The sequence below is a fragment of the Papio anubis genome, chromosome 8 (assembly GCF_008728515.1).
Source record: "Papio anubis isolate 15944 chromosome 8, Panubis1.0, whole genome shotgun sequence".
Classification (NCBI taxonomy): domain Eukaryota; kingdom Metazoa; phylum Chordata; class Mammalia; order Primates; family Cercopithecidae; genus Papio; species Papio anubis.
The window spans coordinates 104,216,444-104,241,316 of NC_044983.1; the positions used below are offsets into that span (position 1 = coordinate 104,216,444).

Below are 24,873 nucleotides of genomic sequence, written 5' to 3' on the forward strand. Positions count from 1 at the left end.
GCAGCAGGTAGGAAGAACCTGATGAGTGATTACCTTAGTGTTAGCTCCATATTTCCCATTATCACAGTGTTATAATATAGTAGAGGATATATATATACACACACACATACACACACACAAAATATACTATATATACTACATATATCACATATATACTATATAGTATAATATATAGTATATTATATATAGTATATAATATATAATAATATATAGTATTTATATATACATATATATATATATATAGAGAGAGAGAGAGAGAGAGAGAGTAGAGGATAATGGTTAAGTGCATAAGCTTTGAAACCGGACCAACTGAATTAGAATCCAAGCACTTCTACTTAAGCTGTGTAATCTCAGGAAGTTAATGTACCTCTTGCATCAATCTCCTTACCTTAAAAATGGATATAATGCTGATAATACCTATTAATCTTTTGTTTTTGAAATTAAATGAAGTGTGTAAAGCTCTTAGTACAATTTTTGGCACATGGCATATACTTAGTGTTAACTACTAGTGAAACAGTCTTTGCAAAATTATGATAATAAGAGAAATCTGACATAGTTTACTCCATCTTGCTTTTAACCTCCAAGCTATCCTTGGTCATTCCCACCATACGCCAAACTAACTTTGGGAGAAATTTAGTTTGTGGTCTAGCCTTAAAGCAAGGATGATAATAGACCTTCCCAAAACTAAACAACCGTTATAAAATTTATGAAAGTTTGTAAGGTTAGAATTATGAGAGGGGCCTGGTTTCTGCTAAGATGCAAGTATAGTTAAACGACTACCAGCCCTTGTTCTGGAGGTCATGAGATTTGTAACTTCCTCAATTACTCCTATAGATAACATCACTATTGTAGAACCTAAGATTAGCCCTTTGAGATTTCTTTTCAGACTTTTGCATTTCTGACCACCACTGACTCCACCTGGTCTCCTGACTCATGGATCAACCAGTCCTGCTGTCCCCACCCTCCACCCAGAGGTGGACTCAGTACACAAGGACCATCTTCCACACTCCTGTGATGGCTTCCCCAATCAATCAGCAGCACCCATTTCCTAGTCCCCTGCTCACCAAACTGTCCTTGAAAACCCCTAACCTCCAAGCCTTTAGGGCAAATGATTTTAGTAATAACTCAGTCTTCTGTATGGCATGGCCAGTCTTGCATCAATTAAACTCTTTCTTTACTGCAATGCTGTAGTCTCGGTAAAATGATTTTGTCTGTGGGGCAGGTTGGAAGAACCTGATGGGCAATTACATTAGTGTTGGCTCCACACTTCCCATTGTCACAGCCATGATAAACTGTGTCCTAAATTATACTTACTATCTCTTTTTCCATTTTTTTAATTTAACAAATATTTATTGAGTACCTTTTTTTGTGCTTAACCTCATAGTGCTGGATATAAGGGAAACAATGGTCAATAACACAGAAAAAGGCCCTTGCCCCAAAACCCTTACTACCTAATAGGATAGAAGATTGTAAGTAAATAATCAAACGTAACAAAATATGGTGCCTGTGCCTTAATGCCATAACAAGCAGCCCACCCAAACAAGAAAACCACATTTTGTGAGTTCCGTTCTCTCCCTCATCATCTGTACCCAAATCACTCAATTGTTTTAATTGTGAATGTGGAGGAATGTGACTTAGCATTTTGTTTAGATTTGAATCTCTGGGGTATTTTTTATTAGCCTGTAGTGTCATCAGGCAGCCAGGATCTTTTCATGTTTTTATCTGCAATTTGCAATGTGTAGACTCTTACCCTTATCCTTATTGCCTCATGGTCACAAGATGGATGCTGCCTCTCCAGGTCACATGTCCAGAGTCTGGGAAAATAGAAAAAAGAAAAAGAAAGAGATGAAAGTTTAAGTGGACTTTGTTATTGTGAACAAGAAAGGAAAGTCTTCCATAGCAACTCTATTTGCATTTCTTTGGCCGATACACTATCACATGATTGCCTGAAGTTACTCTATTTGCATTTCTTTGGCCGATACACTATCACATGATTGCCTGAAGTTAGAAGGAGACTAAAATATTAACCACATAACTAACAGTCATGTTGCTGTCTTAAATAAAAAGGGATTCTATTAGGAAGACAGAAGTTTGTGAAAGTGTCATGAGATGACTAGCAATTAATTAGAAAAATTAAAATTGCCCTTTATATTAATTTTTTGGTAAACACTGAATCTTTAAAAGTAATTAATACCTTTGTGTTAAAACTGAAATTTCCACAAAAGACAAAATTAGGGAAATGGGATATTTTAACTAAAAAATTTTACATTATAACTAAATTAGATAAAACCTTATAATGCTGTAATTTTCTGAATTCTTATTTTTTATATAAAGTTTTAAAGTTTTATTTGTTAGAGTTTCTATTGGAGACCACATAAATCTCATACCAGTACTTTAACAAATTGGTCTTTATAAAATCTATACAATATTCTGACCACCAAGCTAATGGGACAGACTTGAGTGACTACACATTACAAAATTAGTTTTTAAAGCCACTAAACAGATAACTACAACCCACAACAAGAACCAACAGCAAGCTCTAGGGAAGGGAAAAATCTGTATTTCAGAAGTGCTAGATATAATAATCAGAATGCCAGTTTCTAATAAAGAATTATAAGGCATGCAAGAAGAAATGGTAGCACGGCAAACTCAAAGGGAAAAAAATTAATTGACAGGAATCCCAGACATTGGAATTACTAGACAAATAGTTACATCAAGTGTCTTAACTATGCTCAAAGAGCTAAAGGATAACATGGACAAAGAAAGAAAATCAAGAGAATGATGCTTGAGCAAAAGTACAATAACTGAAAATAAAGTCACTGGAGGGGTTCTATAGCAAATTTGAGCAGGCAGAAGAAAGAATAACAAAACATATATATAGGTCAGTTGAAAGTATGCACTTTGAAGAACAGAAAAAAAGAATGAAGTGAACAGAACCCAAGAAACACATGGAACAACATCAAACATAACAACATATGCATAGTGAAAGTCACAGAGGCAAAGAGGGAGAAGGAGGCATGTTATAGTTTGGATACTTGTTTCCCGAAACCCCATGTTAAAATTTGGTACCCAATTTTGAAGGTGAGGCTTAATTGGAAGTGCTTGGGTCATGGGACAGTTTCCTCATTAATGACTTAGTGCAGTCTTCATGGTAATGAGTAAGTTTTCACTCTATCAGTTCCTGTGAGAGCTGATGTTTAAAAGATGGTGGCTCCTCCATCTCTCTCTTGCTTCCTTTCTGATATAGTCTGGATACTTGTCCCTACCCGATTCTCATACTGAAATATAATCCACAATGTTGGAGGTGGGCCCTTGTAGGAGGTGATTAGATCATGGGGGTGGTTTCTAATGGTTTAGCACCATCCCCTGAGCGATGTTTCATGATAGAGTTATCATGAGATCTGTTTGTTTGAAGATGTGTAGCACCTCCTCCTTCATTCCATCTCTCTCCTGCTCTGCCATGTGAGGATGGTGCTTGCTTCCCCTTCACTTTCTGCCATGACTGTGTTTCCTGAGTCCTCCCAGAATGCCTCCTGTACAGCCTATGTGGCTGTGAGTCAATTACATCTCTTTTATTCATAAATTACCCAGTCTCAGGTAGGTGTTTATAGCAGTATGAGAACAGACTAATTCAAATGGTTTATCACCATTCCCTCAGTGCTATCCTTATGACAGTGAGTGAATTCTTGCAAGAAATGGTTGTTTAAAAGTGTATAGCACCTCTCCTCTCTCACTCTCTCTCTCTCTTGCTCCTATTCTCACCATGTGAGATGTCTGCTCCCCCTTCACGTTCTGCCATGATTGTAAGCTTCCTGGGGCCTCCAGAGAAGCCGAGCAGAAGCCAATACTATCCTTCCTGTAAAGCCTGCAGAACCATAAGCCAATTAAATCTCTTTCCTTTGTAAATTATCCAGTCTCAAGTATTTCTTTATAGCAATGTAGAAATGGCCTAATACACTTTCTAACCATGTCATCTCTGCACACACCATCTCCACACCACTTTCCACTATGAGTGGAAGCAGTCTGAGGCCCTCACCAGAAGCATATGCTGGTAACATGCTTCTTGTACAGCCTGCAGAATTGTGAGCCAAATAAACCTATTTTCTTTATAAATTACCCTACCTTGGGTATTCTTTTCTAGCAAATGGACTAAGATGGGAAAGAAAATATATTCAAAGAAACAATGGCTAAAAACACCAACATTTAATGAAAGATATGAATCTACATATTCAAGAAGCTCAACAAATTCCAAATAGGATAAACTCAAAGACAAACAAACTTAGTACATTTAGGCTGCTAATACAATTTACCATAAACTGGATGGCTTATATACATGAGAAAACTATTTACAGTTCTAGAGATGGGGTAGTTCAATCAAGATTGTCTGATGAGGGCTTGCTCTCTGGTTCATAGATGGTGCTTTCCTGTAGCATCCTTGCAAGGTAGAAAAGGACAAATAAAGTCCCTTGGTCCTATTTTATAAGGGCACTAATCCCATTCATAAGAGCTCCACTTTCATGTCCTAGTCACCTCCCAAAAGTCTCACCATTTAATACCATCACACCGAGGATCAGGTTTTAACACATGAATTTTGGGGGCAGACACACAATTAGACCACAGCACACACCAAGATATATTATAATTACGCCTTCCAAAGCCAAAAGCAGATAAAATCTTAAAAGCAGCAAGAGAGAATGACTTTTCATGCACAAGGGATCCTCAATAACATAAATAGCTAATTTCTCTTCAGAAACCATGGAGAGCAAAAGACGATAAGATGATTTATTTAAAATGTAAAAAGAAAAATAAAACTGCCAATGAAGAAACCTATATCCAGAAAAACTGGCCTTCAAAATTGAAGGAGAAATAAAGACATTTCCAGGTGAAAAAAAGCTGAGAGATTTCGTTGTTAGTAGAACTGCCCTACAATAAATTATAAAGGTTTTGGATTCTATATACTAAACAAACTATCTGAAATAAAATTAATAAAATAATTCTATTTATAAAAGCACCAAAAAGAATAAAGTACTTAGGAATAAACTTAATCAAGGAGGTGAAAGACTTGTACACTGAAAACTACAATATGTAGATACATTTTTTAAAAGACACAAATAAATGCAAAGATATCCTGTGTTCATAGATTAAAAGACAAATATTGTTAAAATGTCTGTATTACCTAAAGTGATCTATAGATTCAATGCAATTTTCATAAATATCCCAAATGGCATTTTTTTAACAGACATAGAAAAAATAATTCTAAAATTCACCTGGGAAAACAAAAGACCCAGAATAGCCAAAGCAATTTTGATAAGATAAAACAAAGCCAAAGGCATTGTACTTCCTGGAGTCAAAATATATTACAAAGCATTAACCTCACATGGTGGCATGTGCTTGTAGTCCTATCTACTTAGGAGGCTCAGGTGGGAGGATTGCTTGAGCCCAGGAGTTTGAGAGTTATGACTGCACCACTGCACTTCATCATGGGTAACAGAGTAAGACCCCATCTCAATTTATATATATAAAACAAATTTATCTATATAACAAATTTACATATATATATAAAGTATATATAACAAAGCGATAGTGTATATATATATTATACTGTTTCAGTTACTATAGCTTTGTTATATGTAATTGAATATAATATAAATTATATAATATATATTTATGTTTTTATATATTATGTATATAAATTATATATATCAAAGTTATAGTAACTGAAACAGTATAGTGCTGGCATAAAAACGGACATATATATGAATGCAACAAAATAGAGAGCCTAGAAATAAAATCACATCTATGCAGTCAACTGATCTGACGTAGCCACCAAGAATACACAATGGAGAAAAGATAGTCTCTTCAACAAATGGTTTTAGGAAAATAAATATGTATATGCAGTAAATGAAATTGGATCCCTATCTTATACCATATACAAAATCAGTTCAAAATGAATTAAAGACTTAAATATAAGACCAGAAACTATAAAATTACTAGGGGAAACACAGGGAAAGACTCCATGTCATTGGTCTAGGCAATGATTTCATGGATATGAACACTAAGAACACACACAAGAAAAGCAAAAATAGGCAAGTGGGTAGCATCAAACTAAAAAGTGGGACTAGGTTCTACACAGCAGTGGAAACAGTCAAGAGTGAAAAAGCAACCTATGGAATGGGAGAAAATATTTGCAAACCATATATCTGATAAGGAGTTAATATTCCAAAATATATAAGAAGCTCCTATAACTTAATAGCAAAAAACGAAACAAGCATACCTTGTTTTATTGTGCTTTGCTTTACTTTTATTTTTATTTTTATTTTATTTTTTGAGATGGAGACTGGCTCTGTCGCCCAGGCTGGAGTGCAGTGGTGCTATTTCGTCTCACTGCAACCTCTGCTGCCCAGGTTCAGGCGATTCTCCTGCTTCAGCCTCCTGAGTAGCTGGGATTACAGGCGCGTGCTACCACACCCGGCTAATTTTTGTGTTTTTAGTAGAGACGGGGTTTCAGCATCTTGTCCAGGCTGGTCTTGAACTCCTGACCTCGTGATCCACCCATCTTGGCCTCACAAAGTGCTGGATTACAGATGTGAGTCACCGCGCCCGTCCTACTGTGCTTTACTTTATTGCACTTTGAGATACTGCATTTTTTTTTACAATTTGAAAGTTTGTGGCAACCTTTTCCCAAGTTTAGTCTTGGTGACGCCATTTTTCCACCAGCATGTGCTCACTTTGTGTCTCTGTCTCACAATAATTCAAACTTTTTCATTATTATGATGTGTTATTGTGATCTGAAATCATGGATCTTTGATGTTACTATTGCAACTGTTTTGGGGTGCCGAGAACCATGTCCATATAAGACGACAAACTTAATTAATAAACATGGTGTACATTCTAATTGCTTCACTGGCCGTTCTTCCATTTCTTTTTCCCTCCTCAGGTGTCTCTATTCCCTGAGATACAATAATATTGAAATTTAAGCCAATTAATAACATGGCAATGGCCTCTAAGCATTGAAGTGAAAGGGAGAATTGCATGTCTCTCATGTTAAATCAAAAGCAAGCAACGAGTAAGCTTGGTGATGAAGGCATGTCACAAGCTGAGATAAGTTAAAAGCTAGGCCTCTTGCACCAAACAACCAGGCTATCAATGCAAAAGAAAAGTTCTTCAAGGAAATTAAAAAGTGCTATTCCAGTGAACACGTGGATGATAAGGAAGCAAAACAACCTTGTTGTTGATATGGATAAAGTTTTGGTTTTCTCAATAGAAGATAAAACCAACCATAACATTATCTTAAGCCAGAGACTAATTCAGAGCAAGACCTTACCTCTCTTCAGTTCTACAAAGCCTGAGAGAGATAAGAAAGGTGCAGAAGCATAGTTTGAAGCTAGAAGAGATTGGTTCATGAGGTTTAAGGAAAGAAGCCATCCCCATAAAAATCCCTCTTAAAAATGTCATTGCTCTTAAAAATGCAAAGGGAAGAAGCAAGTGCTGATGTAGAAGCTGCATCAAGTTATCCAGAGAATCTAGCTAAGATAAGTGACGGTGGCAGCTACACTAAACAACAGATTTTTGAATGTGGACAAAATAGCCTTCTACTGAAAGATGTCCTCTAGGACTTTCATAGCTAGATAGTAGAAGTCAATGCCCAGCTTCAAAACCTCAAAGGATGTCTAGGCTTTGTTGTTCTATGTATAGAGTATAGGCAAGACCCTGGGATTTTTGGAATGGCAAATGAGCATTGGCTTCCATTCAAAATCACCAGCTGCATTAGCTCCTAGGAAGCAAATCAGCCTGTCCTTTGAAGCCTCAAAATATGTAAAGAAAAATTTGACAGAATGGAAGGCAAAAACAGACAATTCAACAATAAGAGCTGATACTCCAACACTCCATTTTCAATAATGGATAAAACGGCTAGGCAGAAGATAAATAAGAAAACAGAGGACTTGAACAACATAATAAACCAAGCAGATCTAATAGACATGTGTAGAATAATCCACTCAATAACAGCAGAATACTCATTCTCATCAAGTACACATGGAAGATTCTCCTTGACAGACCATATGTTAACCCACAAAACAAGTCTCAACACATTTTAAAATATTGAAATTGTGCAGAGTATCTTCTCAGAACAAAACAGAATGAAATGAGAAATCAGTAACAGAAGGAAAACTAGAAAATTCACAAATACATGGAAAATAACACTTTTGGCAACTAATGAGTAAAAGAATAAATAACAAGGGAAATTAGAAGATACTTAGAGATTAATGAAAACTAAAACACAACAAACCAAAATTTATAGGATGCAGCAAAAACTGTGCTCAGAAGAAACTGTATAAACATACGCATTAAAAAATAAAGATCTCAAATCAAAACCTAACTTTCCACTTTAGAGAACTAGAAAAAAAGGCAAACTAGGTTTAAATCTAGTAGAGGAAGGAAATAATGAAGATTAGAGTGGGAATATAAAACAATGTAAAACCAAAGAGCATTAGACATTTGAGATTAGGTGAAAAGTATAACGTATGTGTAATTGAAATCCCAGAAAGCAAGGAGAAAGAGAATGGAGGAAAAAAAAAAAAACAGTATTTAGAAATAATTACAAGAATTTTTGAAAACTCATAGATTCGAGAAGCGTAAAAAACTCCAACCAGGAAAAATACAAAAGAAAACACACTTCGTGTTACTCAGGAAACTATATACAGAAAAAAAATGTTAAAAGCATCTACAGGATGCTTTTAAGTTTAAGAACATAAACTTAAAAGGACTAATAATAATATTGACATTTTATAAGCATGAAATCCAGAAGACATTGAAGATCTTTAAAGTCTTGAAACAAAATTACTACCAACTCAGAAATTCTATCCTGAGTAAAATATCCTTCACAATTAAAGGCAAAATAAAAACCTTTTGAAAGAAACAAAAACTAACAGCATTTATCCCAGAAGACCTACACTAACAGAATTATTAAAATGAATTATTCACATGACAGGAATATAATTCCACATGGAAGCACAGAAATGTAGGAGGAAATGAGAAATAATGTAAAGAGTGAGTGAGTACAAGAGTAAATTTAAATGAATATTGACTATAGAAACAATTGTAATAATATCTTATGCATTGTAAAATACCTGTTTAGTAAATACATGAAACCAATTCTAAAATGATGAGAAGATGGTAAATGGAGTTAAGTATTTCATGGGAAGTATTAAAACTACTCATATATATGGGGTTTAAAAATTCAAGGATGCATACTGTAGTCTCCATGGTAACCATCAAAAGAATAGTAAAATATTACATGGCTAACAAGCTTATAGACAAGAAAAGCCTAATAAGAATACTAATCAGAAAAACATAAGTAACAAGCTAATAAACAGGAAATACAATAATAGAAATATTTAATCATAAAATGGCAAGAAGAGCAAAGGCATGGTAAAATAGATGAGATAGATAACTAATATAGATAACTAACACAGATTTAAGAGCAAGTTTGTCTATTAGTTTAAACAGACTGAATTTATCAATTAAAAGACAAAGATTAATTGATTGGGTTAAAATTTTTAAAAAATAGATACACCAGAAATAGAAGAACAAGAAGAAAATATATATAACAGGTTTTCAATTTCTAATTTGTGTTTATTAATATTGCCCTGCATGCACACACAAGTTTTCTAAAACAGAGATCAGAGTTCTCTTACTATCTAGCCAATCATATAACCTTCCAAACTTGCTTTCACCTCAGGTCCTAAGTTTGAGTAAGATTTGCTAAGAAAATCTTAACTACCCAGAATCATAAAAAAAAAAAAAAAGTGTCTCTGCAACACTAACAAAAAGAAAGGCGGAGGTCGGGCGCAGTGGCTCACACCTGTAATCCCAGCACTTTGGGAGGCCAAGGCAGGCGGATCACCTGCGATGAGGAGTTTGAGATCAGCCTGACCAATATGGTGAAACTCCGTCTCTACTACAAATACAAAAATTAGCCAGGTGTGGTGGCGCACACCTGTAATCCCAGCTATTCCGGAAGCTGAGACAGGAGAATCACTTGAACTCAGGAGGCGGAGGCTGCAGTGAGCCGAGATTGTGCCACTGCACTCCAGCCTGGGCAACAGAGTGAGACTCTGTCTCAAAAAAAAAAAAAGAAAGAAAGAAAGAAAGAAAGAAAGAAAGAAAGAAAGAAAGAAAGAAAGAAAGAAAGAAAGAAAGAAAGAAGGAAGGAAGGAAGGAAGGAAGGAAGGAAGGAAGGAAGGAAGGAAAGGAAGGAAAAGAAAAGAAAAGTAGATAGCTGTTCTAAAGCATACAAATAGCATACAAAACAGCACACTAATGGGCTTTAAGAAAAAAAGCATGTTACAGTTAAAGAGGAAAATTTAATAAAAAGAAAGGTATCAAATTTACATGGAAAATATAACAATGAGCCAATAACATAACTTTAAGATATATAATGCAAAAACTAACAGGACAGGTGTACATCATTTCGCAAATCCTGTTGGTAAGAATTTAGTCACATACTCCAAAGGAAAATGGGGAGAATTGTCTGTATATTTGGCAAGCAATATTGCCTCTTCCATGCCTGCCTTCTGAGACTTGCTTCCAATTCATCCTTCACATTTCCAGAGTAATTGAAATGTAAATATCATTTTATTAGTCTAAAAATATTATCTGGTTTCCCCCAGGGGAATACAATCCAGATTCCTTAGTCTGTCATTTAAGGACTTTCACATCCTGGACCCAATGCCTTTTCAGTTTCAACTTCTGCTCCCTCCCTTGGTCACCTAGAAAATGACTTGTTCAGATTTTCTTGTTCATAATTTTTATTTTTATTTTTTATTTATTTATTTATTTTACCTACAATGTCCTCCTTTGCCTTTCTGCATGTTGAAATCTTATATTTCTTTGTAAAACTGAGATGTTTTCTGCATAGTCTTTCTAATCCCCTTCATCAAGATTAATTTTTCTCACCCCTGGAACCTCACAAGCACTTTGTTTATATTTCAAATGTAGCATTTATTCTAGTCTGACTTATATAATCATCTTAGCCACCTCTCCATTATGGTACACTATTCAAAGAAAGCTTTGTGACATATTTCTACCTTTCACCAGAAAAACATCAGCTAAGAAGAATTTATTCCTCAGGACAACTTACAAGCCAAAAATCACAGAAGTGAGGGAGAGAAACAATCAAGATTCTAGTAGTCTTGGAGGCATAAGCTAGATAAATAAGGAAGTACAGTTATGGCGAAAGGAGTCTGATAACACCAAAATTATAAACTACTTGGGGAACTGTGTAGATCTGGAATCTATCTAAGACACTATTGGTAACCTGACTATTTGACTTCCTGCATTGTATAGGGAACAGTATACATAAATTCTCCTTGCATTCGCAGACACATAGATTCTATTATTATATCAAGCCCCAAAATAGAAACCAAATGACATACTGACTGGTATATCATCAATAAGAAAAGAAACTAGGCTTTGAAATGAGATACAGTTGTAAAACTTTTCTCAAGATGTGGTAATTCTAGAAGATAAAAGAGAATAAGTGTTACTGAGGTGAAGTTTCCTCAAGACATCTATCACCATTAAAAATATTTAAGTGCCCACTTGTGAGTTATGAACTGATGGCTCTTATACAGGCATTTAATAAAGAAGATGTGCATTTAATTTGGAATCACAGCATTCATTGAATCTTTATAATTAACAAATTATTTCATAGATTTCAGTAGAATTCCAAAGTTATATAATAAAATTTATTATTTGAAAAAAGCATATTTTGTTGATTTAGCTATGGAAATCCAGTTCCTGAAATTTAACTGTATTAACCCTGTGAAAATAGCAAAATTTAAACGTAATGGCATAAAATTCTTCCTTAGAACTTAGTTTGATTGTTTAAGTGAGGGATATTGCAAAACTGGAGTAAGAGAATCCAAAGGAAATGAAAGCTTTTGAAGGTTAAATTGCAAAGTTTTCATCCTTTTAAATTGCCTGGAAATATGTGAGCAAGAAAAACACACATTCCATTCCTTCTGTGATATTCTTTTAGTTACCTAACCCCCCATATGTTGCTCACTTGAAAGTACAGGTTAGGATCTGATATTAAATTGCACTTTTAGAAGAATAAAAATTTACCCTAACTCTTGATTTCTCATATTCAGTGGTGCAGTGAAGAATTTAATAAGGAGTAGAAGTCATACTGGGATGAGAAAGGATCACTTACTATTCAGTAAGTGATTTATTATTTACTTCGGGCCTTGATAGAATAACAGAATCTGCCTGTGGGATCTGTGTATAATTTTATGCTCTGTACAATTCAGGAAAATAAATACTAAGGATACTATTGTTCTCTTAAGTAGAGTCTAAACTACACAGTTCTAATAATGTATAACCTGGAGGTTATCATACTTAAACATTGTTATGTCAAACTAGATCTTCACTAGAATCTATGGGGTTTGGATAAAAGTAGAAAATATCTCTGGGGATATATTTGGAAGATAAAGCACATGGAAAGTAAAATACACATTATTGTGCAGATTCATTTCCAAGACGTGTGTAGAAAACATCAGTGGTTTAGACAGATTCCTTGGCAAAGGGCTGCCTGATATTTCCTCCCAGTGAGCTAAGAACATTTAGATTCTTTAGCATAGGTTTTTAAAATGTACAAATATTGTAGCCAATTTCAAAATTAGGACACTGATCTCAATAGAACTCTTAAAAATTAAATTTAAGCTTTAAAGCTTAAATGTATATAAAGCTATTCTGCTTTATATGACAGAAACAATGATTAAAATCAAAGAGATGGCCAATTAAGTACTATTTCTATAGAGAATGAAATGCAAAGACTGCTTTTTAGGTAACAGACCACTTAATCAATCGGCCTCTGAGTGTACTATTATGCTTTACAGTTAATGCCAATATTTTATACAAACTGTCAGGGCATTCTATATGCTAGTACTTCAAAATATCTCCAGAAACCAACCACTTCTTATCACTCTCATTCCTCCCAAGACACCATCACCTCTCACCTGGATTGCTGCAAGAGCCTCCTAACCAGTCTTTCTGCTTCCACTCTTTTCTCTCTTATAGTCTCTTCTCAACACAGGTGTGGGAAGAGCAATTCTAAATATAAGGCAGAACATGTCACTTCTCAAACCGTATAATGGCTTCCGTGTCCCAGAATACAAACCAAAGTCTTTACCATGACTTCCTTCGGGTTCTCTAAACAGAGCCTGTGATGAGGAGTCTTGTAAAAGTGATACAGTGAAGGTGTGATCCCACGTGCAATCTGTAAGGGGAAGAGTAAAGCAGGACAAAGAAGGGGAAAGAGTCAAGAAACAAGGTCATCTCAAGTAACGTTGATATTGGCCTGATCCACACAGGAGGGCTCTGGTACATAAATGGATCACAGAGCTATCTCCTCTTGAGGCAAGGAGACCAGCCTTTTAGACCCTCCTATCTGTCAACCATTGGCCGTGGGCAAGAGGTAACTCCCCAGGTTACGTGGCTGCTGTCTGCCCAACACTCACAGCAGTAGGGAAGCAGTGCATCGACCTGATGACAAGATATGGGCAGGCCCTGGAGCAGCTACTGCAGTGACCTATACAGCCTTACACAATGTGGCATCCAGTATCTCTCTGACTTCATCGTCTGTCACTCAAACAAAAAGACTTTCACTATTTCATTCAATAAATGACACAAATAGCAAGCACCATTCAAGGTTCCAGAGGTTACAGTAGAATAAGACAGGTAAGATCCTTAAAGTCACAGAGATTACACTCTAATTAGAGAGACAAAATATCTCAAACAATTTGCAAACATAAAAAGATCTGCAGTGATCCAGTCTAGAAAGAGAATTAAAATAGCACAAGATGTAATAGTTACTGGGTAGTGGAATTAGATATTACAGAAGGGCTGTTTCCTAAAATATTACCTAACCTTAACTTTTAATATAAAGAGCCAGCCATGCTAAAAGCATTCCATGAGAAGGAACAGGTAATATAAAGAATATAAATTAACAACAACAACAGCAGTAACAATAAATAGGTCAGTATTTCTAGAAAATAGATGTAAAGGGGATGATGGTATTAGGCAGGAAAAGAAGTATAGATAGCAACTACAAATAATTCCAAGAATTTTGCTATAAAAAGGCGTCGAGAAAAAAGTTGATTGTTGGAGGATCATTGGAGTGGGGTAGGTTTTTGCTTTTTCACAGGATGGATGACATTTTAGCAAGTTTGTATGCTGACAGGAGTGAACGGGTAAAGAAGAAGGAACTGATGGTGTGTGACAGTAGAGATAATTTAAGGAATGCAGTCTTCAGAAGTCATTTGTGGCGATGTTAACTTTGATAAGAGCAAGAACTCCATATTCACAGGAGGACTGGTAGAGAGGTCATTAAATTTAGCTATGGAAATATTTGCCGATGAGCTGAGAGTTAGGACAAGAAGTGGTTGTCTGAGGTTTGAGGAGAGAAAAAAGGTGTAAAATGGCTATGTAGATTGTGTGAAAGTGAGCAATTACAGAAATGTCAAAGAAAACAAGAACCTTCCTGTACTGCTGAAAGTGTAAATAATGTAGCTATTTTGCAAGGCACTTGGTAACATTCAATGAAACAAAGAATGTGTGTATATGCTATTTCTCTGCTATTAAATTATTTGCAATATATTCCAAAGAATAGTTTAAACAGACGGAAAGACGTATGGGCAAAAATTTGCACCCAGCATTATTTCCAGAGTAGAAATGTGGCCATCGGTTGAGTGATGGATAGATAAACTGTCAAAAATGCGTGCAGGACTCAAAACAATGGGTAATTTATGGACATATTACAAGGCTAGATGTCTAATACATGATGTTCAGTCTAAAAAGGCAGAAGCAGAATGAGAAGCATAATTCAGTGTCTTCAAATTAAACATACAAAATGATATTGCATATTATTCTTTTGATCCAGATGTTTAAGCATTGGTATAGCTAGTGGGAAAAAAAGAACGAGGTCTGGATAAAAGAAGATGATCAACATTAAAGTAAAATAAAATGAGGACTGGTGGGAATTAATGATAACAGTTCGCAATAACTCTGATTAGTTTATTATATATTCAAAGCCCCCCAAACACAACAATAAAAATATAAGCTGGGAGCAATGGCTCACGCCTGTAATCCCAATATTTTAGGAGGCTGAGATGGGAGGGTTGCTGGAGCCCAGGAAGTCGAGGCTAGTGATATAGCCTAGAGAGAGCTTGTCTCTAAAAAAAATTAAAAATTAAAAAAAACCCAGAATACTAGATATAGAAAATAAAATAGTGCACATATTGTTTACAAAAAGAATAAATTTATAAGTATCTGCCAGAAATTTCAGGGGAGGGTGATCCTCTAAGTTTTCCAGCGAGCAAGGAAGGATGAGTAGAAATTACAGAACTTCTATAGTACCCATTATTACTCATCTGAGACTTATGAGAGATCATTGATAACAAATTTATTTAGTGTGTCAAGTTTATTGTCCTATTTTAGTTAACTTAAATGTTGATGAGGGCTTTTCTTAAGCTTCATTCTAACTTTTACTCCTGTCCATATTTTTCACCATAAGATTTGATCACCTCAACAGACATATGCAATGGGTGTTTGAAGAAAGCTCAACTTCAAGATTTAGGATATACAATTATATTACTGTGGTTTTTTTTTTTTTTTTTTTTTCCAATTAACTTTGCCTGGTCCCTTCTTGGGTTCAGTGCAGGATCTCCCAAGCATGTTACTGTTAACATTTTGAGCTGGATAATTCTTTCCTATTGGGGGAATGTCCTGCGCATTGCAGGATTTTAGTAGCATACCTGATCTCTACTCAACATCTACCATTACAACCAAAACTGTCTTCAGATATTGCCAGATGTCTTCTGAGAGTTTGTCAGAAAGCTAAAGTAAAGGTTAAGTAATTCTTAAGAAGTTGATCAGATTTACTGTATATTCTTCCATAAACTGCCTACTCTCTGCAGAGACTCAGTGCATATCTAATCCCATAAAAAACACATGTATAAGAACATTCAAACAACAGAAATAGATGTCCTGAGCTTCTATAGACACACTTGAAAAACATACTTTAGTATTTAGATAATTAGGTCAAATCAGATGAAATTTTGATATTGAACCAACATGGCAGTTTCATATTGTTCCACCTAATATTTATCAAAGGCTGCTATCCTGTTGTTTACTTCCTCTGTCAGAACTTAGTTTCTCTGAGCATTCATTGCAATATCTCTCACTTCTAATATAGTGTCTACACAGAGCGTGCACTCTGTAAACATGGATCATAAATGCTAACTAATTAATTAACACACACAAACATAATTATACATTTAACTAGAATAGTTACAGGACTATAAGACATTATTTCATGGCAGAAAACATCTTTTGCTGTAGTGACTTGAAAAAATTTTGACCTCCTCAAGATATTCATTACATAATTTTAGTCACCTCATGCATTTCTTCATCCAATAGTTCTAGTATGAGCTTCAGAGTGGGACATTTCAAAATTTGAATTCCAGCAGCATTGTATGCCAACTGTCTGAACTGGTCTGTAAATAAATATGACAATACTTACATCAGTGGATTGTTGTGATGATTAAATGTCGCAACATATACAAAACACCCAGCACAGTGTTAGCTCAGGTCTGGTATTGAGTGAATTTTTATTTATGTATTTATTTTGGCCTAGGTACCCATTCCTATTGATTGAAGTTCTTAGAATTTGCCTCTTTTGGGGTTTCTTTTTGTTTTTGACATTTTTCTTCAACTTGGATAATATTTTTCATCTGAGGATTTCTTTAAGCAAAGTAGGAATTCAGGGGCTGTATTATGCCTATTTCATTTCTCAAGCTAAAAATAAATTTCCATTAACTATACATATAGATGTATATTTAATTGAATTCTGTACTTGGTTGATGAACAGAATTTTATGATTTGCTTATTATTCAAATTTAACATAATGACCTCCCACTGTAGTCATACTTCTTAAGGTATTTAACATTGAAATACCATTTATTCAATCTTTGCACATGGCAAGAATAATTATATTGTAATTTCACACTTGTTTAAAGATATCACTAAGTGCATTTATGCATTTATCATTTAAGTTAAATTATACACTAAGCATAATAGCTTAAAAAATACTTCTTTTTTACTTAAAATATTTTTCCTTCTAAGAAGGCTTACAAACTAAATCTCACAAAGATAACCCGTTATCTCAAAAAGATCACACACATTGTACACAGAGCAAATGTCATCGTTCCAGAATTTTATTTTTTAAAGAGAGCATTTAGTTAACACAAATCAATTTGCAAAACTGTTTCATTCACTTTTTGGTTCCAAAATGAATTGGATTCTTCCCTTATTATTTGATTCTAATTTATCAGCAGTTTCAATGTCTGCTCCTACAAAAGTGCCACCCTTTTGCAACCAGAAATACTTTCCAAGAATATAGGACAACTAAATCAGTTTAATAATGTATTTCATATAGCAAGCAAAAAGCCCTTTGAAAGTTGATTTTAAAACATCATAATACAAAAGAATTAAAAAATAGTTAATACCAAGAGTTTAAAAATCACACAAAAACCTATCTTATTTGCAAAAAGGTCTCCAGAAACCCACTCTACTTGGTTTATCTTGCTCTGCAATTCTAGGAGATAATCCTGGCTTTTTAAATGCAACTCTAATAATGCACACTTTGGGGATAGATGTAAAGCAAAAGGAAGAGTACATTTCAATATGTTGACACTTCTCTTGTGTACGTTTCATTAACCAAGATGCATTGTGCACACGCGTGCGCGCGCGCGCACACACACGTACACACACACATTCAGCACTCTAACCGTTTCCTTTCCCAGCTTAGAAAAATTGAGTGTGCCATTCTTCCCCTTTCTGGCCTTCTGCATCTCCCCATTGACCTTCCACATTTCCCCTTATTTATCATGACAATGTTGTCTTCAAGTCACCTTGCCCCTTGTTCCCCTAAAGAAGGTGTCGCTCTTGCTCCATGAAGACTCAGGGATTCCCCTTGCTTTATTCTATTATTTATTTGGCAGTTCTGGGCACATTCTAAATGGCAGGTACTGGAGAAGCAAAGATAAACAAACTTAGATGAACTTCATCTGACTCTTGTCAAACTAATTATGTGTCTTCATCTGTCATGTTATATATATGCCCTGTCCCATTTACTTCACACAAAAACAAAGATATCATTTTCTCCATTTAAGATATAAGAAAACCATTTCATGGAAGTTCAACAATTTCCCCCAAGGGCACACAGCTAGTAAGCAGAAGAGCTGAATTCTTAACTCACATTTCTGACCCCACAGCCTACAGTCTTTCTTCTCACTGCTGATTGCCCTGACCATCTGACCTATCCCAGTGAGCCCTGACAGCACTGTTGTATCTGCTTGTATGACAGGTCATTAGATCTGTGCCCTAGTACACCCCCACTTTATCCTTAGGCTATGGGGGTTATTGAAGGTCTTGCTTCTACCAGACGTAGAATGGAGAAATAATTTCCTCCATGACCAAATCTTGGCTACACATCTTCTCCCATACTTTCTGCTCCCTTCTCCTGAATGAGTTTTACCCATTTGACTTTCTGTAATCCCCTCCCACCCCACCTGCCTCACACAGTTATGTGTGTATGAAGTGTTCTTCATGCACTTTGCACAAGGTGAGGAAAGTTCAACAGTAATTCCTTATACATGTGCTACAATCTCAACTGTTGATTTTAGAGTCTCAAAATTTTGTTGTATAACAAGGAGAAAAACGTTACTATACAAGTTTGGTCTCCAGAGGTTTATTAAGGAAGTGACATCCTTTGTTGTTATTAAGCCTAGTTTTTTTCTTGTGCTTACTAGGAGTTGTGAGTAGAAATCTAGACCTTCTTCATGAATTCCCCCCACCACATCTAACATCCCAACAGAAACCCAGAATTTACAAACTCACTCCCAAAACTTCCAGTTAGCTTTACTATATGAGTAGATTTCTCCAGGTCCCTAGCAACTGCTGTCAATATGAATTGTTTTGCTATAACTGTTGAGTGACTTTGGAAACCTGAGTTTTCAAGGAAGTTTGGTTTGATTTTAATCAGAAGCAACTACCTACAGTGCTTTCTGACAGCCTGCTAAGTGCTTTGGCTGAAGTCCACTTTTCCTTTTTATTTGTTACCTTGATCTTAAGAGGTATGCACTTGGCATGCAAGCAAAGTTGTAGAGAGGAAAATAAAAGGCACCTCAACCAAAACATCTCAGGATGTTTATTTTTAACTTCACATTTATGGTTAGACATATATAAAGGCTTATTGTAAAACTAAATAAAAAAGAAGCTGAAAATACGTAAGCATATAGAGAAAAAAATGCCTTTATGTCATATTACTGAGGCAAACTACTTCAAAATTTAAGTAATATCCTTTCAGCCTGCTACATAATTCATTGAAAAAGGGAAAAAAAGAACATAAATGGTAAAAGTAATAAAGTATGTTGGCTAGTGGTATGTATCTGCCTCAGCAAGTTAAGGTTGCATTAGAAATTCTTTTCCTATCAAGAAATATTTAGACAAAAACTGAAAGATTGATTTAATGAAACTAATGGGTACACTAGGAAAATTCCAAGTTTGCCTAGAGCTGGAGAAGCCAGCAGGAGGAAGAGGAGGATATTTATTTGATGCCTAATAATCCTGGACTCATACTCCTCACAAAATTCTCAAATATTGTAACTCAAGGTGCTGACTTGGATCACTTTGCCCTCCCAAACCCATATATTAGTGACTTTATGGCTTCTCTTGTGTAAAATAACTTTCAGAGAAACTTACAAACTAGTGGATGGGAAGTTTAAAATTTACAATAAACATACTACAAGGCAAAAGTCAGCCAGTACTATGAGAGGGATAATTGCATTTTCAAAGGAGGGAGAGAACACATTCGATGTTTTTCTTGGGGAATAGAGAAAGAGTGTAGGGATGGTTGATGCAGAAGTACCTTTGCTACTGAGGTGGAGAATTGAACAGGAGAAATAATAAAGGAGGAAAAATTTCAAGAAATGTTCAGGATTTTTTTTCTTTCCCTGAAACACAGGTTATAGAGAAGAAACTACGAAAAACAGAGATATAGGGAAAATATTATAAAGCACCTTGAACCCCAAACTAAAAAATCTCTGGTTGCATTTGTTATAAAATATTAGAATATTTCTGAGGACTGTGTAACAAGATCAGACCATACTTTAGAAAAAATATATGGCAATGTCCTCAAGGAATGTGAAATATGAATACAGGCAGGCTTGCATTACAGAAGACAACATTCTTACACAAGTTGCACTAGAAAATATAACACAAAAACATGAAACTTTAAGATATGCAAGCCAGAAATTTTGACATAAAAAGACTCTAATATAGAGGACTGAGTAAGGAGCAGCTCCTTAGTCTTCTAAAGGGAAACTTGCACAAAGATGCTTCCTCTCTTGTAGGTGGGCTGGAACTCCCTGCACTCCTGGTCACCCCAACTCCTGGGTCCTGCCTTTAATCCTTTTGTATATAAGTCACCATGAGTTTCTGAGGTTGCATGTGGGTGTACAGGCAGGCAATGAGTGACTGCAGGTAAGCTTCCCTTGGGCACTCAACATCCCTGTTCAGCAGGGCTCATCACAATGACAATGAAAGCCAACAATAAGAGCTGGTGCAAGATTCTATCAGGTTTCCTCCCAGGCATAGGACCTCTGAGAACCCTCACTCAGCCTGTTAGTAAAAACCTAAAACTGATGCCCACCTGAGGAAAGCTGCAGTATGTAGTGAGCCTGGCAGTAGCAATCAATGTTTACCTTGAATAGACCTCCTTGAGTCTACCATCTCCAGCAACCCACAAAGTCGGCCATTCAGGCCCTCCTCTCATGGTGAAACCTCCTTGCCAGGCTCCTCATTGGTAACCTCCACATCTGGCTGCCAGATGTGTCTTCCCTCTAGCATTACACAGCATGTAGAAGTATCCATAGCTGGGCAGAATGCAAAAAGAAGAAGGAAAAGAAAGGAAAGAAAGGAAAAAAGGGAGGAGGAAAGGAGAAATACATAAATAAAGAGGGAGAGAGAGAACAAAATTTAAAACTACCAATATTAGGTCACTTGGATGGTGAAATGTTGGTGAAGAGGAAACAATATTATCTGAATAGAAAAGATATATCAGTTTTCAACATTTTTATTGTCCTGAGAGCCATTCTCCCATAAAAGCACATACAACACACATAGAGTTGGGGTTTGATCAGTATTTAAGTAGATAAATGAACATCTACTGAATAATTCAGATTTCCAGCATAAATAAATGCCACACTCAAATAAAAAATTGAAAGAGAGTTTGATAAAATAACTACCTCTAAAGATGTGAGTAGAGTTAAAACATTAAAACAACAACAACAACAACTAATGGCAACATTAAGGAGCTATTGCCACCCCCAGACTGAAGAAGCAAGAAGCAGTTACTGAAATTTAGAACTTTGTAGTGGATTCCCTGGTAGGAGCTGTGACCTAAGGTGGAGGGATATAGCCAAGATGACTCCAAGGAGGAAAGCTCATGGAATAATTACCCTGATGGCTCGCTCTTTCAAGCCTATTGATCTACCAGTGCCTCCCACTGGCCAAAATCAACCTGAAACCAAATGGCCAGGGAGCCTCATTGATACAGTCATTTCAGGCCACATCCAGCACAAATTCCTAGACCTTTTATTTATTTATTTATTTTCAAATCAATCTAGAGATTTTTTTCTTCTGACGTATGCTTACTATCTTGTTATCATCTTTCAAATGGTAAATATGCCATTATGTATATTATATATGTCTATTATATAATATGTATATATTATGAACACCTAGGCAGTTTTCCAAGGCCTGGAATGGAGCCATAAGCAAAAAAACGAGGTACCCTTCCTGAGTGGGCAGACAGTCTAATGGGAGACAGCAAACATCCCAGAGCTCCACAGATCCCTCTTTGTATAGAAAAAATCATAGACTTTAGGATCAAACCAAAACATTGTTTGGTGACTAACCTATTTTTACAGAGCCTCAGTTTTATCTGTTAGAAGGGAATAGTGACACCTATTTCTTAGGGTTAATGTATGATTCAGAGACTATGTATGCAACACATGTAATATTGGTGGCAGCATACAAGAACTAATTTTAACTTTAGAGATGACTCAGAGCCCAGGGCAGCCTATGGATCATGCCACAAGATACCAAGGCATTATAGAGACCTCACCAGTGGGCTTCTGTTTCCTCTCGTCTCCTCTTCTTAGGCATCTGCTGCCCATATTCTCTTCACTTCAGTGCTCAGTCTACAAAGGACTTGGAAGCACTAAGCAAAACTACCTCTGGCACTTGTAAAAGATGATAGCTCTCTCTTCCCTTCAAAATAGACAATTTCTTCTCCATTTTGTATTTAACATGGGAGTAGATGGTTGGTGATGAGTGTAGCTTCATGTTTCCAGGGAACCCAGGAATGAAGGGGAGACCTCATTCCTTCCAGGTAGACCCAAGCCATGCAGTCTGTATGGGGAGAATCTGAAATATGTCCATGTGGAATGTAGTCGTGTAGGCAGCTGGCTCTTCTTCTGTTAGCTGGACAGGCCTGCACCTTCTCTTGAACTTTTCTACTATTGGGTTACTTATTAAGTGGACTGCATGCAGAATGACAGCCCAAGGCATTCTGGGTAATAAGCAAATAATCTTTATTTTATTAGTGGTGCATGACCTTGTTTATGATGCTTCATATTACAAGTCCCAAGAATGTTTTAGTTGAAGAATCAGTATAACTGTAATAAAAAATGAAAAATTTCAAATCACAAGGCAGGAAAAGTGAAAAAATAAAACAAAACAAAACTTAGGAACAACACAACAATATAGGTTACCTTAATGATCCAAACTCTAAGGTGCTTTTCTTTTTTTCAAACACATTGGAGGATAAACAGAAGCTTTATTTTATTATAGTAATTATAAAACATAAATTTTTCCACACTGACACTTTCAACAAGAAATTGAATGTTTCTTTATTAACTTTAAAATCCTTTCTTAGGTGTCATAGCTTCTTATAATAAGACAGGTCTGCAATCCTGTTGGTTTTTATTGGCCTTTCAGTTATACACCAAGGGTTCCTCCCTACTAAACTTACATTCAGCGAGATTTCTGACAAATAAAATCAAATTTTCAAAAAATTTTCAGAAACACCAGTTAGGAATTACATAGTGGTTAGCAATACCCAGCAAACGCAATTTCTACACATCTCTTTTGCACTAAAGCATTCAGTACAAATTACACTTTTGTTCAAAGTGGTGGGTTGTATATTTTTACCTCCTATAACCTTCTATGAAAGATATTATAAAGACAACAGGTACTGACACTTCTTATGAACAGATGACTAAAAAGACCCGTGCTATATTTGTTGAATATCTGTATCCGTATCCCAGTACACATTTTAAAAATGTACACCAAGGAAATAAAATTGCAGCTTCAATCATTTGGCAACATCCTTCATCCATTTGTTAATTCACCATTTATTCATTCAGCACTAATGCTTTTTCACTTAAATGTGCAAAGAATTATGCAGAAACGGTGAAAGGAAGAGTTACATGCCATGGGGCCTGCTTTTTAAGAAGCTCATGTTTCTGCTAAGGTAACTGTGCATAATCAAACTCAATCATAGTTGAAGAGCTATGAAAGAAGTCCCACTGTTTCTATTTTATTTAAAGATTCGTATATGTGGTAATGTCACCTGCAACAAGAAACCAACGTCAGAGATTAAGAGAATGAGGCATAAAATTATCAAGTTCAAGTGTCTTTGGATATCCACATTTTCTTTCAAATAATTTCTAAAATTATTTGCACTACATATGCATAAATAAATTATCAGGAAAGTATCAACAAACACAAATACTTTTTTCATTCATATGTATTGTGTGGTGTGACTTTACCTGGCTATTGTATTATACTGGCAACATTTTACTTTACTCCGAGGCTATGGGCATATGGATGACCTATTCTGTTTCATTTCCTCCATATCTAAGATTCAATATTGTTTGCACAAATAACACCACATAACCTTTTCCTTCTCAGGAATATGTGAAAACAGATTGCTTCATTCTCTTATGCTACATTGTTAACAGTTAAACAGCAATTGTGTTTCTACTGAGTACAGCAAACATGGAGGTAATTTAGTGAAGGCATCTCCCTCCTGTCAATTGCATAGGGGACCAAGCCAGGTCTCTGTCCACACTGCAGCCAGACTGAGCTTTGTAAAATGCAAAGTTGATCTTGTTACCTCATTGTTTGATATCTTTCAATAGTACCCAATTACTGTTAGGATAAAAACCAAATTCTTTAACACAGCCACATGTCCTCTTTTCAGGATTGAGAGTAGCCAGGAACAATGTGGCCAGCAGGTAAGTAGTAGGGGCACTACATCATCAAGGAAAGAAAAATGAAACAGGTTGGAGGGGCCAGGCGCAGAGGGTCACGCCTGTAATCCCAGCACTTTGGGAGGCCGAGGTGGGCGGATCATGAGGTCAGGAGATCGAGACCATCCTGGCTAACATGGTGAAACCCTGTCTCTACTAAAAATACAAAAAATTGGTCAGGCGTGGTGGCAGGCACTTGTAGTCCCAGCTACTTGGGAGGCTGAGGCAGGAGAATTGCTTGAACCTGGGAAGTGGAGGTTGCAGTGAGCCGAGATCATGCCACTGCACTCCAACTTGGGTGACAGAGCAAGACTGTGTCAAAAAAGAAAGAAGAAAAAGAAAGAAAGAAAAGAAAAGAAAGAAAGAAAGAAAGAAAGAGAGAGAGAAAGAGAGAGAAAGAGAGAGAGAGGGCGGAAGGAAGGAAGGAAGGAAA

The 24,873-nt window shown here is 36.0% G+C and overlaps 1 long non-coding RNA gene across 1 annotated transcript; it reads right to left on the bottom strand.

Annotated features, from left to right (window-relative positions):
- Positions 1-248: 248 nt before the first annotated feature.
- Positions 249-24,504, bottom strand: LOC103887039. Its single transcript, XR_002523929.2, has 3 exons — positions 22,250-24,504; positions 16,456-16,556; positions 249-1,814 (listed from the first exon to the last, which is right to left on the bottom strand). It is a non-coding gene; the product is annotated as an uncharacterized LOC103887039 (long non-coding RNA).
- Between the last annotated feature and the right edge of the window lie 369 nt (positions 24,505-24,873).